The sequence below is a fragment of the Globicephala melas genome, chromosome 6 (genome assembly GCF_963455315.2).
Source record: "Globicephala melas chromosome 6, mGloMel1.2, whole genome shotgun sequence".
NCBI classification, from domain to species: Eukaryota; Metazoa; Chordata; class Mammalia; order Artiodactyla; family Delphinidae; genus Globicephala; species Globicephala melas.
Window position 1 is genome coordinate 11,013,944 of NC_083319.1, and position 18,151 is coordinate 11,032,094.

At 37.9% G+C, this 18,151-nt stretch overlaps 1 protein-coding gene and 1 long non-coding RNA gene across 6 annotated transcripts in view; one reads left to right on the forward strand and one right to left on the reverse strand.

The window, feature by feature from the left end:
- NR6A1 (nuclear receptor subfamily 6 group A member 1) overlaps positions 1-18,151 on the forward strand; it is a 204,239-nt gene that overhangs the window by 34,868 nt on the left and 151,220 nt on the right. The window lies entirely within an intron of this gene.
- The window catches only part of LOC115854488 (uncharacterized), a 38,675-nt gene continuing 33,052 nt past the window's right edge, over positions 12,529-18,151 (reverse strand). Inside the window, exon 3 of one of the 2 annotated variants that reach the window (XR_009564252.1) lies at positions 12,529-13,871. This is a non-coding gene — a long non-coding RNA (uncharacterized lncRNA). Of the gene's footprint in view, positions 14,735-18,151 lie in introns of both variants that reach the window. The other variant, XR_009564251.1, reaches the window with a different exon arrangement.

Sequence of the window (18,151 nt, forward strand, 5' to 3'; positions counted from 1 at the left end):
GACTTTGTAATACCTAGTCCACTGTTTCCTTCCCTCCCCATTTCTCTTTTTCCCTTTGATGTGTGTGCCAAGCCTAAGACTCAGTTCCTGCCCTCAAGGGACTCTGGTTTAGTCAGGAACGACAGACACAAAATTTGATGATATGTGGCTTTTACTACATAATAGTAGTTAGTAATAATAATGACTAATATTTATTACACATTAAATGCTTCATGTGCATTTTTCATTAAGCACTCATAAAGCCTGTTTGAAAAGATACTATTCCTATCCTAACAGATGAGACTGCTAAGGCCTGGAGAGGTTAAATGACTCATCCCAGAGTACACAGTGGAGAAACATCTGGGACTTCAGAGCTGCTGTTTTAATGAATCTTCTATCCTGTTTCTAGCTCTCTTGACTGTGACAAGTCTCAGATGCTAATGGAAGAGTTTAAGGCAGTATAAGGATTTATAACATATATAACGGGGCCTTTTATGTACAGAATGAAGACTATTTTCTAAGTGTCATTTGGGCTCTTTTGCATATATTAGAGTTATTTTGGATGTAAAGTAGAGTAATTCACTGTGGAATAGGTTCCCAAAGAGATTTCTTCTGAGGTTCAGGATTATTCCACTATGTATTATCAAACAGATTCTTTCCTGAAACAAATGAAGATAAGTTCCCTTGGTTTTCCCCTTTATGTCACCTTTCCTTCACAACATTCTGTTTGTGATATTGGTGTTTCACATTCATAACAGTTCCAAGAGCCTTGCTTCCAAAGCTTCAGCTGAATCTGCTAGATCACTGCAAGATCACGTCGCCTGAATGTGGCCTTTTGCTGGGGAGTTCCTTTCTGATAAGAATTCTTTTGAACAGGGTGGGGGTGGGATGAGATCCAGAGTTTAGGCTGAGCTTCATCCCCTTGACCTTTGCCCCTATTTCAGAGTTTATACTGACTTGATAGAGACTCCCTATGGAGCCAAGAGTTTAGGACTTGTTTACAATTGATGAAAAGATAGTTGCATTCAAAGGCTCTTGTTGGATCCTTGGATAGTCATGGATCTCTGCCATTATCTATGGTGGGTTCAGGGAATGCTTGAACATCTGGGTCGGGAGATATGTAATGGATGACTAAGAAGGAATGAGAAGAAACTCTGAAATTAGATAGGTTGCTGAAATTATTTCTGTGGGAGCAGTATTGCAGTAATATTTTGAGAGCAGAGAAGGATTCCTATAAACCTGTGCTTTATTTCATTTTTTTAAAAAAGCTGAAAGTGGTTGTTTAAATTCAGCATATGATAACAAAGGGGGATGTGTGGGAATTCTGTTCTTTTTCTGATGTCTCACCAAGAAGAAGATTTGCTGTGTTAGGCAAATGTATTAGGTAGTGGAGGGAAACCCTGGATTATTAAAGCCACCCTCTTCAGAGTTATACATAATTTTACAAATTGGTGTTTTCTCTCAAAATCTTGGGGTTCTTTAAGTATGTTGAGGAGAGTATAGCAATTCAGTCCCAAGTGAGTCTTCATAAGCCTTTTCTGGGCATACAGGTCAGTTAAGACTCTTAGCTTCTGTATTTGAAGTTACATATCTTTTTTTTGTTGGTCCAGTATTTGTTGTTGTAGATTTGAATCTGAAAGAAAAGATAAGCATCTTTCTTTGAAGGGTGCTGACAGTATGAACCAAAATTGAATAGATATATCCTCTGTTGGTAAGCATAGGAAAAGATAAACTGCATGAATAATAAGATTCACAGTGAAAATAGTGTTATATCATTTTCACTGTAGCACAAAATTCCATGTGCTAAATGTAGTCTGACTTATAGATGTGTTTTGTTTGACTAACTGGATGTTTAAATAAAAGCATGTTAGTTGTCAACATTTAAAACTTGCAAGAGTTTCATAAAAATTTCCATTTCTGGCCTTGATAAATTGGATGGTCCAGCACTGGGCCTGGATTTCTGTTGATACATGGCATCTGTTGGCTGGAACAGAGTAGTGGCTGCCCTCTTTATTTTTTTATTTTTATTTTTTCTTAACATCTTTATTGGGGTATAATTGCTTTACAATGGTGTTAGTTTCTGCTTTATAACAAAGTGAATCAGTTATACATATATGTATATGTTCCCATATCTCTTCCCTCTTGCGTCTCCCTCCCTCCCACCCTCCCTATCCCACCCTTCCAGGCGGTCACAAAGCACTGAGCTGATATCCCTGTGCCATGCGGCTGCTTCCCACTAGCTATCTACCTTACGTTTGGTAGTGTATATATGTCCATGCCTCTCTCTTGCCCTGTCACAGCTCACCCTTCCCCCTCCCCATATCCTCAAGCCCATTCTCTAGTGGGTCTGTGTCTTTATTCCTGTCTTACCCCTAGGTTCTTCATGACATTGTTTTTTCTTAAATTCCATATATATGTGTTAGCATACGGTATTTGTCTTTCTCTTTCTGACTTACTTCACTCTGTATGACAGACTCTAGGTCTATCCACCTCCTTACAAATAGCTCAATTTCGTTTCTTTTTATGGCTGAGTAATATTCCATTGTATATATGTGTGGCTGCCCTCTTTAAATGAGCATGCACACTCAGGTTTGTCACAAACCCACATGGCTTCCTTCATCCATTTATGTTTCCTTCCAGTCTTCTCTAGGCATTTGAGTTTGCAGTTCCTACATTAAAAAATGATAATTAACAGTGCAGATGAAGGTGTGGGAAAATGGGAAGTCTGTGAGTATAATCTAACAATATCTGTCAACACTAAAAATGTTCGGGTTTATTCTTGCAGATTTAGCAGTTTAAAATTAAAAATTTTTAAATTTAAATTTGCAGATTTAGCAGTTAGTACATCTGGGTATTTATCCCATAAGAAATGAAAGGTGTGCAAAATGTATATTCTCAGATACTCTTTTCAGCATTTATAATAGCAAAAAAGGAACAGCTCAAAAGTTTAATAGGGGACTAAAATGGTTTGTAGTTATCCATGTAATGGAATACTATAGAATCATTAAGGAGAAGGTAAATTTTAGTCTGGAAGAAGATACACTGAACAGTTAACAGTGATATCTTTGGGCAGGTGGTATCACAGAGTAACTCACTATTTCTGTTTTAATTTTTATAAATTAATTTATTGGCCACACTGCAGCTTGTGGGATCTTAGTTCCCTGACCACGGACTGAACCTGGGCCCCCGGCAGTGGAGGTGCAGAGTCCTAACTACTGGACCACCAGGTTTTACCCCTTAATTTTTTTTTAACAAGGCTCTTGTATTAAGAAATGAGATATATATTTTTTAAAAAATCTGTGGCTCTCATTTCAGCTGCCAAGCTTCCAAGCTATTCTGTCAAATTGAGTCACCCAGGCTACAGCTTCCCATTTAGATGATAGATTTTACATTCACAATTCTCTTACCTTGAAATTGCTCTGAGGAATAGGAACCTGTATCCTCAAGTATCAGGAACCATCTTGAAGCCAAAAAAGAGGATAAAAGCTTAGAGCAGCATTTTCAGGCTTCTGCTTGCAGCCCTGCCTCCATTCACTAATCAAGCTATCAGAATTGGCCTCCTTTTTACCCTGCTATCAAGAATGTAGGGAGCCTTAAGTAAGCTTCTCGTATGAATTGTGCTGTCCTGGCAGTTGCAGGTCATGTTGCTGAAAGTGACCCTAATGGACACGGTGTGGTGCAGTGGAAAGAACATGAGAGTTTGCATCTTGGCTTTTGCCAGTCCTTGCTAAGTGACCATAGGCAACCTGTGAAGGTCAGTTTCTTCATCCATAAAACAGTAATAATCTCTATTAGGGGTTGTTTTTAAAAATAAGTTAGATAGTATATGTGAATTGCCAAGTATTTAGCTGCTCTAGCTGTTACTGCATGTTTCTTCGTTGCTGAAATAGATGATGAAGGGTTCCTAACTTTTTGGGCTAATATTTAATGAGCATTTACTGTATGCTAATGGAGCAAAAAAAAAAGTGGTATGATTTACGTACAGTGAAACACATAGATATTAAGTGTAACGTTCAAGCAGTTTTCACAAATGCATGTACCCTTGTAATTCATGTTTCATCAAGATACAGAACAGTGCCATCCCTTCAGAAAATTCCCTTATGCTTTTTCTCAGTTGATCCCACTATTCTGCCCCAAGAAGCAATAACTTCGGATTTCTGTCATGATAGATTAGTTTGTTCTGACATGTCTTATAGATGGAATCATACAACAGGTGCTTTATTGTGTCTAGTGTTTTTCAGCATAATGTTTGAGACTCATCCATGTTGTTGCAGGTGTTAGTAATTCATTTCTTTTTATTACTGAGTAGTATTCAATTGACTGTATCATAGTTGATCTATTCATCTGTTGATACCCGGGCTATTTCTAGTTTTGTGCTATTATGATAAAGCAGCTATGAAAATTCTTGTACAAGGTTTTTGTGGATATATTTTAATGTCTCTGAACGTATCTAGGAATTGTTGGGTCAGATGGTAGATGTATGTTAAACTTTTTATGAAATTGCCAGTTTTCCAAATGGTACATTTTACAATTCCAGTAGTATGATTTCTAATAGTTCGACATCCTTGTAAGTGTTTGGTGTTGTCAATTTTTAAATTTTAGTTATTCTAGTGCTCAGGTAATGGGACCGATGTGGTTTTAATTTGCATTTCCCTGATGACTATTTATATTGATTATCTTTTCATACCCTTATTGGCCATTCATATTTTGTCTTTTAGAAGTGTCTATTCAAAGTCTTTTGATAATTAAAAAAAATTGTGTTCTTTGTCCTATTATTGAGTTGTGGGTATTTTTTATTATGATACAAGTCCTTCATCACATATGTATGTTGTGAATATTTTCTCCCCACCTGTGGCTTTCTCTTCTACTTTATTGACATGATTTTTGATTAACAGAAGTTTTACATTTTTATGAAGTTCTATTTATTAATTTTTTCTTTTATGATTAATTCTTTCTGTATCCTCCCTAAGAAATCTTGGCCTAACCTGAGGTTGCAAAGGTATTATTCTATGTTTTCTACTAGAAACTTTATGGTTTAGCTTTATTCAAGTTAATTTTTTTTGTATGGTGTAAGATAGGAATCAAAGTCTTTTTATATGAATATTTATTTGTTTCAGCACTATTTGTTGACAAGACTTTCCTCATTAAATTTTTGATGCACTTGCTGAAAAATAATTTGATCTTATATGTATGATCTACTTGTAGACTCTGTTTTCTTCCATTAACCTACTTATGTGTTCACTAATAGCACAATGTTTTGAATACTATAGTTGTATAGTAAATCTTGAAATCGGATGGTGTTAGTTCTTCAACTCCATTCTTCCTTTTCAAAGTTGTTTTAGCTGTTCTAGGGTTTTGTTTGGTTTTGTTTTAATTTCGTTTTACATTTTAGAATCAGCTCATCCAAAAAAAAAAAAATTTTTTTTTTAAGTGAAAGTCTGCTGGGATTTGATTGGATTTCATTGATTTTATCAATTTGGGTAGAGTTGTCATTTTAGAATTGAGTCTTCTAATCTATGAATGCAGTATATTTTCCCACTTATTTAGAACTTTATTTTTTCTCCGTGATGTTTTTGAAAGATTAGTGTTGAGATCTTGTGCAGCTTTCTTTAAATTTATCCTTAAGTAGTATGTTTTTTTAATGCTGTAGTAAATGGTATTATTTTAAAATTTTATTTTCCAATTGTTTGTTGCTAGTATATAGAAATGCTGTTGATTTTTGTATATTGTGATTGTATTATACGACATTGTTACATTTGTTTACTAGTTCTAGTAACTTTTAAAAATAAATTCTTTGGGACTTTTTATGTGTACCGCTATGAATAAAGACAATTTTACTTCTTCCTTTTTAATGTTTATGACTTTCAGTTTTCTTACCTTATGGCATTGGCTAAGATTTGCAGTCCAACAGTAGATAAAAATGTTGAGGATGACATTCTTTTTTTTTTTAATTTTTAAAATTTATTATTTATAAGTTTATTTTTTTAATTTATTTAATTTTGGCTGTGTTGGGTCTTTGTTGCTGTGCGCGGTCTTTCTCTAGTTGTGGCGAGCAGGGGCTACTCTTTGTTGCGGTGTGCAGGCTTCTCATTGCGGTGGCTTCTCTTGTTGCGGAGCACGGGCTCTAGGCACGCGGGCCTCAGTAGTCGTGGCACGTGGGCTCAGTAGTTGTGGCTCACGGGCTCTAGAGTGCAGGCTCAGTAGTTGTGGCGCACGGGCTTAGTTTCTCTGCAGCATGTGGGATCTTCCCGGACCCGGGCTCAAACCCGTGTCCCCTGCATTGGCAGGCAGATTCTTAGCCACTGCGCCACCAGGGAAGCCCAAGGATGACATTCTTGTTTTTGATCTTAGAGGGAAAGAGTTCAATATTTCACTATCAAGTGTATGATGTTAGCTATAGTTTTTTTCTTACTATTTATTTTAAAAAATTGTGGTGAAATATACAGACCAAAACATTTATTATCTTAACCATTTTTAAGTGTACGGTTTAGTGCCGTTAAGTACCACACTAGTATTGTTATGAAACCATCACCACCATCCATCCATAGAACTCTTCGTATCTTGCAAAAATGAACCTGTAACCATTAACAGTATTTCCCCATTCTCCAGACTCCGGCACCCACCATTCTACTTTCTGTCTCTATGAATTTGGCTAATCTAGGTATCTCATATAAGTGGAGTCATGCTGTATTTGTCCCTTTGTGGCTGACTTCTTTCACTTAGCATACTGTTTTCAAGGTTGATCCATGTTGTAGCGTGTCACAATTTCCTTCCTTTTTGAGACAGACTAATATTCCATTGTTTGTTATATACCACATTTTGTCTGTCCATACATCTGTTGATGGATACTTTGGTTGCTTATAGCTTTTAGCTATTGTGAACGTTGTGAATAATGCTGCTATGAATATTGAGTGTACAAATAGTTTTTCAAGTCCCTATTTTCAGTTCTTTTGGGTATATAGCCAGAACTGGAATTGCTGGATCATATGGTAATTCTATTTTTAATTTTTTGAGGAACCACCATACTGTTTTCCACAGTGGCTGTATCATTTTACAGTCCCATGCAGCAGTGTACAGGGGTTCTGATTTTTCTGCATCCTCCTATTTTCTGTGTTTTTGATAGTATCACACACACCCAATAGTATCTCACTGTGGTTTTGATTTGTATTTTCCTAATGATTAATGCTGTTGAACCTATTTTCATGTACTTATTGGCCATTTGTATATCATCTTTGGAGAAGTACTTATTTAAGTCTTTTGCCCATCTTTTAATCAGGTTTTTTTTTGTTGTTATTTTGTTTCTTTAGTTCTAAAATTTCTTTATATATTATGGATATTACCCCTTACCAGATATATGATTTGCAAATATTTTCTCCCAATTTATGGTTGCCTTTTCACTGTTGTGTCCTTTCATATACAGATGTTTTAAATTTTGATGTAGTACAGTTTACTTATTTTTTCTTTTGTTGTCTGTGCCTTTGGTGTCATAGCCAAGAAATCATTGCCAAATCCAATGCCAGGAAGCTTTTCCCCCTTTGTTTTCCTCTAAAAGTTTTATGTCTTATATTTAGGTCTTTGATCTATTTTGAGTTATTTTTTGTATAGTATGGTATAAGATGACATTCACATGCATCCTTCTGCATGTGGATATTCACTTTTGCCATCACTGTTTGTTGAAAATATGGTCCTTTCCTCATTGAATAGTCTTGGCAACCTTATTGACAGTCATTGACCATATAGGTGAGGGCTTATTTCAGGGCTTGCTGTTCTGTTTCTTTTGTCTATATGTCTGTCTTTATGCCACATTGTTGTTTTTGTTTTGTTTTAAGTTATGTATGTTTCAAAAACTGTAGATTTTAAAAAATAATTAATTATTTATTTATTTGGTTGCACTGGGTCTTAGGTGTGGCAGGTGGGCTCCTTAGTTGCGGCATGTGAACTCTTAGTTGCAGCATGCATGTGGGATTTAGTTCCCTGCCCAGGGATCGAAACTGGGCCCTCTGCCTTGGGAACGTGGAGTCTTGGTAATTCAACTTGGTAGTATTTATTGTAGATTTTTGTGATTTTGTTCAAAAGAGTCAAAGCCTATATCCTTAACCTCAGTGTCACACGTTTGCTTTTATTTGTGTGAGTTTTTATTAGTTTTTTGTGTAGTCTTATACCAACTATCTGGTTTTCTAGATAGGTTTAGGCACTCTCCTTCTGCTTCAAATTTGAAGTCTCCATCTAGTGGTCTCTTCTGAGAGCACAGTGGTGAGAAGCTGTGATGATGTATTGGCATTTATTCCCACTTAGTCCACTAGGTGGCAACAGGCCCTAACTGAAGAGCCAAGAGCAAGGAATCAGACCGAAAAACGGAAAACAATGCTTGTAAAACTCATAATTAAACGGAACAGAAAACCAAGATTTTCTGAAAAGTAATACTGCTAGCCCTCAAGATATGAGAGATGGAGTGAGCCTTTAGCTCATTCTAAGAGCATGTTTGGAAACTCTAATTAATATTATATGGGAATCCATTCTGCTGCCTTCCTTCCATTGCCTCTCATACTTCAAAATCTTGGCTTATTCAGTGGCTATCCAGTTGCTTTTTTTTTTTTTTGAATATTGGGGGATGGAGGGGAAAGGTGATAGAGCTGACTGTTAATGCAAAGAGATCTGAGTTTGGGGAGTCGGGGCAAGAAGGATGTGCTTTTATATCCAAGAGCTGACAATCTACTTCCAGGGAGACTGCAAAAAGAGGCATTAATAGCTCCCTGTTGTCCCTTGGGTCTGAGACTTCTTTCCTTGGGCGTGAAGAAGAGTTTTTATAAATGTTATAGTCGAAGGTGTGGGTTTCCCTTATAAAAATGGAAATTGAGAGAACAGAAATTTTCCTGAATGAGGATTTGTTTAAGGTAGTAGTGAAGGAAGAAGGTCGTTTAAGGGGATGTAAGATTCTAAGAAGCCATGAGTAGAATTCTCAGGCTGTGAAAATTAAAAGATGATGGGTGGGGTGAGTTTCTAATGCTCCCTGAAGTAGTTAAGAAGAGAAAAGGTTTGGGAGGACAACTAGGCTGGAAGCAGAGTGACCTGGCAGCCTGTTGCAGCTTGCTTGATTATGGCAATGGATGCCAACTTTTTTGACCTCAGTGACTTAAGTAGGTTAGAAACACAGCTCACTTAGGCAGGACCCCATTATCTACTTAACCTTCCTTTTCCTGCTTTCCAGTTGAAAATTCATTGACAATGGACTATGACGTGCAAATAAATTTGGAGGGAGGATGATAAATGTGCATTAGCAATTGAGGTCTGGTTCATATTTGAAACATGGCATATACATGTCAAAGTCTAATTACAGTACTAGAAAATTTTAAAATAAGGATACTGTTGGTGTACTATCATACACAGCATGTATCAAACTAATTTGAAAACGATGCTGAATGAGCCATAAGATTAAAAAGCAAGAATAACAGTAATTGAAAACTACCACTAATTCCCTCAACAATGATAATGGAGTTCAGAGAACTGCAAGATTTCCAGTTGATTTTCTGTGTGTGTTTGCAGTAGGATCTTTGCACCATTGCCATCCATTTTGTGGCAGCCAGGCTTATTAGTAGAATGCTAAAGAGTCTCTTGTTACTTTTAGTTTATAAACACCAAATTTTATTGACAGTCCATTAACAAGTTACTTATAGCCTTTATTCATAAGTAGAAATGAACTGAACATCAGTCGCTCATAAGATGGATGAAAGTTGGATTAATATACCATGAGGATCCTTTAAATTCATACCTTGAGAATCATGGGGCTAAAAGGTCGGGAAGGAGGAGGAGAAGGTAGAAAACAGCCACAGGCTAGCTAGAAGAAGGCTCAGTGCAATGGGCCTTTGGAGCTAGGTGTGAAATAGAAAAAATATATGTCTTCTGTGACTTAAAGCAAAATCTCACCATTGTGTGTGAATGTGTGTCTTCACTATGTATGCGCAGATGTTTATGATAATGGCTCCAATACTGTTGATAGAATTACTAGTCATGTGATCAGTCTTATTGACAGAATTATTTGTTACGTGAGTCTAACAACAAATGAGTCTTCTAGGAATTGTTTTTCCTTATGTTGAAGGGTAATCAAGAAGGAAGTAAAATCCTTTATGTAATGATTTTGTGCTGGGATTTTTGTTGATGTTTTTTGGTGTGTGCATTATTTAGCATCTCAGCTGTCCAGAAATTTTTCAACATAACTAAGATGCAATAAAAGCCAGGCCCTAAACATCATTTTCATCAAGATAATCTTAATTGTGAAATCTAATCTCTGTCCCTTTGTTTCTCTCTGTCTTTCTCTCTCTTTGTGAGAGGTTTTGTTAGACAAAAACTTAAAATTAAAATACCTTAGTCACCCTTTCCTAATAGTCATGATAATTTTGACCCTTAATTATCTTTTACCAAAAATATATTCTCTTAAGTTTTATAAGTTAAGTCTGACCAGTCAGTTTCAACCTCTGACCTTTGTTTTCTCTTTTGAAATACCTTGGATAAAAATATCACCGAGCAAACAAACCTCAAAAGCAACATTGGTAAATTAGTGGAAATGATCCTACAAATGCAGATGAAAGATAACAGGGTAATTTGAAAAGCTTCAAAAGTACAGTGGGGCTAGAAACAAGTTTGGAAGAAATAGATGTTGATTGAGAGTTGATACGGCTGCTCACATGTTAGTGATGTAGTGCTGTCATGTAAAAAGATTGCTGCCCGGCAGGAATTACTCTTGATTAGTTTTCTTGATATACTTGGTGCCATTTAGATCCTAAATATTAGTGATATGATTTTTACCTATTGTTCAGTATGTACAAGTTTAATCAAGCTATTATAGAAAAGAGCTACCTTTAGTGGGGCTTGCCATATGTCAGATGCCGTGCTAAGCACTTTATTCTCACCTTATATGATCCCCATCACAACTCTATGTAGTAGGTGGTAGTTCCCAGATGAGAAGCTAAGGCTAAAAGGTTAAGACCACACTGCCTTTCATTCCCCTGTTCATCATAGCCAAAGAAAACTTTAGAGCTTTGAGAATATGATCTAGTCTTAGAGGTTTGTAAAGAAACTTGGCATAGTCAGAAAAACATGAGTTGAACACAGGGAGCTGTATTATGGCGAAGTAACACACGAAAGTGTGTGAACAGTGCTGGTGCCTGGGAAATATAGACTGGTAGCAAGGGAGGAAAACCAGAGGTGTTGACTTAAGTAGTTAAATTGTAAGAAAGACACTCTCCTTAAGCTAGTTTAAAATGGGGACATTGGTGGAAAATACAGGGTTTCTCTTGGGGCCCAAGGAGGGAGCATTCAGTTGGATTTCATGAAGGAGCAAGACCAGGATTTCTTTCCCATCTCTCTGTGGAGGCTTATCTCTGCTTCTCTGGTGCTTCTGTTTCATATTTCTCTTCTTGTTCAGACTGATACTCTTTGCTTCTGTGTCCATGATGGAAGATGGCTGCCCCTGATTTGCCCTGCCTTGTCATGTCTTTCCAGCAGCCGTGCTCAACACAGACTAACTGAAGCATTTGTGTTCAAATCTTAAATACTCAGGAAAGAGGATAAACCCAGCTTGGTGTCCAGATATCCATTTACCTGGGGCTATGGCCACTGACTATCCAGTAGAAGATGCAGGTGCATTCTAAGGAGAATATTAATAGAGCAGACAAATTTTCTGGTATGATAGTTTCAGTCAGGAAACAGGTAGCATGGAGATTGTAGAAACTCCCCATTAAGTCCGGTATTTGAGGGATAGTGCAAAGGTAGGGCAAATTCAGGGGCATGGTTGATTAGGAATTATTTGCTAGCCCTGGGGTGGGAAAGGATGGGGATCTGGCAACTGCAGTGAAAATCCAGGCATTAGGTAATGCTTGAAGTTTGGCAAGTAGAAAAGATACTTTCAAACCACTCAGTTATTGGCTGGGAGTTATAAGTGAGCTGATGGCTTAATTGAAGTGGCCAGGGCCGCTTGTAGCCCTCAGTGTACTTCACTGCATAACACCTATTTGAGTACCTACCTGGTGACAAGATCTGAGGCTGTCCAGGTACTCTCGCCCTAGCCATGATTGGCTCTGGGGCTGGTTCAGATTGTATACACACACAGAAGATACTAGTGACTCCAACAGTTAGGGCTTTTGGTAGTGGAAACTGAAGATAAATCTTTGATATTCAAGTTTTTGGATTGTTGCCTTTGGGATTTGAAAATCATTCCAATATTCCAGAGTGAATTTATTCCTCTGCCTTCCTCAGGAAGTTTTTCCTCCTAAGTGTATTTTGGGTTTGAGTTGTATTTGAGCAGTTTGTTATGGTATTTGGGTCTAATTTCAGGAAAATAGACTGGAATTCAGACTAGCTGTTTGGTTTCACCAAGATTAGGATTTTATCACTTATGAGGTTTGTAAAAACATACCTGAGGAGGAGATTCATTTCTGGCATGAGTGAGTGAGAAGGTCAACACAGCCTGTCCCCAAAAAGCAATTGTAAAGCTGAATAAAACTATCAACAACAACCATAGGCTTATAACAAATTGAGAAGTAATCAACCAACTTACCATAGCTCATGTTTATTGAATACTCCATGCAGAATATACATTCTTTTCAAGTACACATAGAACAGTCTCTAAGAGTATTCTGGGCCATAAAATAAGTCTAATAAAATAAAGGTTAAAAAGCCCCACATGATCATCTGAGTAGACACAGGAAAAACATTTGACAAAATTCAATACCTATTCATGATCAAAATCTCCCAACAAACTAGGAATAGAAGGTAACTTCCGCAATTTGACCAAGGAACATCCATGAAGAGCCTAAAGCTAACATAATACTTAATTGGGTAAATATAAGTACCTTTCCCCTAAGATTGGGAATAAGGTAGGTAAGAATGTGCTCTTACTACTTCTTTTCAACATTCACTGGAGGTTCTAGCTAGTACAGTAATGTGAGGGTTAGTGGGGAAGGCATCTAAATTGGATGTCTTAAAACTGTTTTTATTCATAGGTGACATAATCCTATATATAATCCTAAATAATTCACAAAAAACCCACAAAACAAGTAGAACTAATTGAGTTTAGCAAGGTCACAGGATACCAGATCAATATACAAAAATCAGCTGTATTTTTATAGCTAGCAATGGTCCAAAAATGAAAGTGAGAAAACAATTCCATTCACGATTGCATCAAAATAATAAAATACTTAGGAATAAATTTAACAAAAGAAGTGTAAGATTTGTACACTAAAAACTAAAATATTTCTGAGAGAAGTTTACAAAGACCTAAATAAATAGATTGTGGCTCTGATGGACTGTCTATGCTGGTGACACGTATACACAGAAAAATGCCTGCATTCAGCCCCAGGTTATAGATTAATAACCTCAGCTAGACATCTTGCAAATACGTGCTTCTGGTTGACAAGTAGGTGAGAGTTTGGGGAGTGAGGGAATCTTATCTACTAAAAGTGAGGATAAGCCATGGAGTAGTACCGTCAAAGGCCAGGATGCATTGGGCTGTACTGCTGTGTGCTGTTTGCAGCACATTTTTTCACTGTGCTCTCTCTGAGGCCTCACAACAATCCTGTGAAGATAGGAGAGGTGTACTTAGTCTCTCTTTCATGGAGAATTAAGGCTTAAGAGGTGACTCACTTGTCCAAGAACACATAACCATGGCAGAAATTGGAATTAAATTCAGGTTTTCTAACTCCATACTATCCCAAACCACTTATTTCTTTTTTACTCTACTGTTTTGCCTCAGCTATTTACAGTCGTCCCTTGGTATCCACAGGAATTGATTCCAGGATCCTCCTTGGACACCAGAATCCGAGGATGCTCAAATCCCTTATATAAAATGGTGCAGTATCTTTGGTCCTCCACATCTTGGATACGGAGGACCCACTGTACTGGGAAGAGAAGAGAAAGGGGCATGTGATTTTGATGGATTGTGCATGTAGTTTTCAGTAGATTTAGTTAGTCTGAAGAGTAGGAGGGGAAGTTGGGCTACAGTGTAAATTCAGGGGTTCTATAGCAAGTATAATCAAGATAGCTTTGTCCTGATATCTGGTAGATATTAAAATTATACCTGCGTTGGAACTGTACTTCATGGCACAGATGGTTTGAAGGTATCCTATGCTTACTTCAAGGAGTTTCATAAGTTATAAACATAATTGTGTCATAAAACATAAGGGAATTCATTTGGCAACCATTTATGGAATGTCTATTCCATGGCAGGCCCCTTGCAAGATTTGGGATCACCCAGTTGGATCCTATTGAGATATAGCCTGAGAGGAGAACAGAAGTAGGCTGGAATTTGCTTTGTAATTTTCATTCTCTGAGGCCGATGTGTCTGCCCTCCAAAGTGACCACTTCAACCATGGACCTGGAGCCCTTTACTTTCCACTGTCCCTGCAGCTGTGCTTTCTACAGGTACCCTTTCTTAATAAAAATAGTCCGTCATTTCTTCCTTTCCCTCTGTGGATTCTTCCATATGCTTTTCAGTCAAACGTAGGTATATCTTGCATCTAAAAGAAATCTTTGCTTTTTAAGAAAAGGCATTTAAGTAATTTTTCTTAATTGTTGAAATAGTTCATATTTATTGCCAAACGCTTCTAAGACATAGATGAGTTGTAAATGATAAACTTAAAAATCACCTTTAATCCTACAACTTGGAGATTGCAACTGTTAACATTTTTGCTTCCAGTCTGTTTGAACTTCGTCAGTATCTTTTCTGTTTGAGCCAGTTACAAGATGGCTCTAATCCTTTGACCTGGAAAGATGACCGCAATGTTTTAAGTGAAAAAAGTGTTACGGAAAATTATGTGTAATTTGTGATATTTTCTCTAAATATAAATACATATATTAATATTTTAAATATCTCTGAAATATCTGGAAGAATAATACACTGAACAGAATGATGCGAGCGGCGGGGGCAACTGGTGGACTTTAGTTTTCTCTTTTGTATCAATTTTTCAGTAACTATGTAGTACCCCCCCCCCCCAAAAATCTATTTGAAAAACAAAAGGCAACCAAAACCAAAAGCTAAAATGCCTTTTTGAGATATCCTTTTCATTCTGTCTATTCCTGCTGCCTCCCTTTTAGCTTAGCTCTTTTGTGCAACAGATTTCTATTTCTTTTTGTCTCAGATCTCTCCTCCCTTCCTCCTACTTCATCTGCTTGGTGAACCTTCCCAAAGTCTTGCTTTCGTTATCTCCTTGCAGAGCTAACCACTTAAAGTGGCTTCCTGTTGCACTAATTCTAAACTTTTCTGCCTGGCTCACAAGACCGTCCGTCATTTACTTTTTGCGCCCAAACATAATCTCTGAACTATTCTGCTCTTGTCCACTATACATGCCACATATTTTCTCTGTGCAGGTATTTATTTACAAGTCCCATCTGCAGGAAACACCCTCAAACTCACATAAGTTCTCCCTTCCTGTAGCACTTAGTTTTATCCAATAGAAACTATAGAGGATTTTGGTGGCTAAAATATGTAATTTTTTCATTGGCATATATAGAGACTACTGATTGTCTGGGTAAATAAATGGCATGCTTGTTCAGTTGTACATTTTTCAAAGAACATGTCGGACATTCTTTCTATTTATTTTTTTGGCTGCGTTGGGTCTTTGTTGCTGCGCGCAGGCTTTCTCCAGTTGTGGTGAGTGGGGGACACTCCTCGTTGCAGTGCGCGGGCTTCTCACTGCGGTGTCCTCTCTTGTTGCAGAGCATGGGCTCTAGGCGCACGGGCTTCAGCAGTTGTGGCTCACGGACTCCAGAGCGCAGGCTCAGTAGTTGTGGTGCACGGGCTTAGTTGCTCTGCGGCATGTGGGATCTTCCCGGACCAGGGCTCGAACCCATGTCCCCTGCATCGACAGGCAGATTCTTAACCACTGCGCCACCAGGGAAGCCCTGTCAGACATTCTTTTCTAATGTTTTCAGAAATTTGGAAATAATTGGTGGTTGAAAGTAAATACCTATAGGATGCATGACATCCTGACAAACAGCGATATGTGAATTACCTCCTATGTGTCCACCAGTATGAAAGAAAGAAAAGTTTTTGATTTCTGTAAAGACTTCTTGGGTGGGACAGTCATCTGAATTTAACCTTGTTCATTCATTAGGTTCTTTATTTTTAAAGAAACTCTAATGGCTGCTTTCTTTCTTTTTTTTAAAATTTATTTTATTTACTTTGGCTGCGTCGGGTCTTAGTTGCAGCATGTGGGATCCTCGTTGCGGCATGTGGAATCTTTTGTTGTGGCGCGCGGGCTCCAGAGCATGGGCTCAGTAGTTGCGGCACGTGGGCTGTCTAGTTGTGGCATGAGGACTCAGTAGTTGCACCATACAGGCTCTCTAGTCATGGCATGCAGGCTCAGTAGTTGTGGCGCGCGGGATTAGTTGCCCTGCAGCATGTGGGATCTTAATTCCCTGACCAGGGGTCGAAGCTGTGTCCCCTGTGTTGGAAGTCAGATTCTTAACCACTGGACCACCAGGGAGGGTCCCATTCATTAGGTTCTTTAGGTAGGTTTTAGTTTTTGAGAGAACATAAACTAAAGTGCATCTGTTTCTATAAAACATCAGATACAATTTGATTTGTTTGGCTGCCACAACATGGTGCAAAGTTTTATTCACTCTGAAGAGAGTTACTCAATAGCAACATAAGTATGGCTATAGTTTTCTGTACTCAGAAGACTAGTGGCAGTATCAGATGGTGGCACAGAAGTTTGGGCAATAGTTGCGAAGTGGATGACATGAAGTGTGGTGGTCAGAATCCAGTGTTAAGTTGGTGGGCTTGGCTTTGCTTCAAACCAGCCTCCGGTGGCTCTAAATACCTGGTGAACTTGTTATATAATAAAATACGGATTGTAGGGCCCTACTTGTGATCTGGGGTAGAACTCAGGAACCCTGCATTTTTAAAAGCAACTCTAGATGATTCTGATGTACAACCAGGTTTGGGAAACACTGGCCTGAACCCCATATTTTTCCTGAATTCTCATCTTTTTTTTAAATAAATAAATTTATGCATGCATGCCAGCGTTGGGTCTTTGTTGCTGTGCACAGGCTTTCTGTAGTTGCAGAGAGTGGGGGCTACTCTTTGTTGCGGTGTGCAGGCTTCTCATTGCGGTGGCTTCTCTTGTTGCGGAGCACGGGCTCCAGGCATGCGGGATTCAGTAGTTCTGGCACGTGGGCTCAGTAGTTGTGGCGCATGGGCTTAGTTGCTCTGTGGCATGTGGGATCTTCCTGGACCAGGGCTTGAACCTGTGTCCCCTGCATTGTCAGGTGGATTCTTAACCACTGCGTCACCAGGGAAGTCCCAATTCTCATCATTTTTTTGCATTTTTCTTTTGGCTTTGATTTGTCTTTTTAGTTCTTGTCTCACTTCACGGGCACGTCACCTTCCTTCCTACCTCTGAGAAAAAAATTTTCAGAAGGCTAAGTTGACAAGCCTCTTCTCCTGCTGCCTTATTTAATTTGACTTTTGCTATGAGAATCTCTTTCTATCTCAGACTTATGTGTATGATAAATTATTCATGATCAATGCATTTGTTTTCCTGTCATTATCATGAAAGATTTAGTGGCTTATCTTATTTGAAAGGATTCAGAGAGTTGATACTACATTTTAATTTTTGCTAAGAGAAATGAAGTGAATCTCCCATCTCACTTGTTTTTTTCTCTTAATTGAGGGATGGGAGTTGCAAAGGTCAGAATGAATGGACCTTATAGTTTTGGTCAAAAGAGAATATTTAAATATATTTGAACAATAATAACCAGGGTGTTCATACTAAGGCATATAACTGTATAGTTAATATAACTATAACAAGATTGTTGTGGAAGGCTATCCGTAATGTATATCTGAGTGAAAAAGAAGATTGTGTGGGAGTAAGTATAAAATGAGGTAGTTTTGGGGAGTTCCCTGCTGGCCTAGTGGTTAGGATTCTGGGCTTCCACTGCCGTGGCCTGGGTTCAACCCCTGGTCAGGGAACTGAGAATTCTGCAAGGCATGTGGTGCAGCCAAAAAAATAAAAAATAAAAATAAATAAAATGAGGTAGTTTTTGTTTTAAGCCACCCTCCAAAAAACCACAAAGTTGTGGTATGTATCTGTTTATATGTTCATGGATAAAGGTCTTCAAGAAAATAAAATAAATATTTAGTTTACTTATGATATTTATCCTTTTAATGATAGATAAT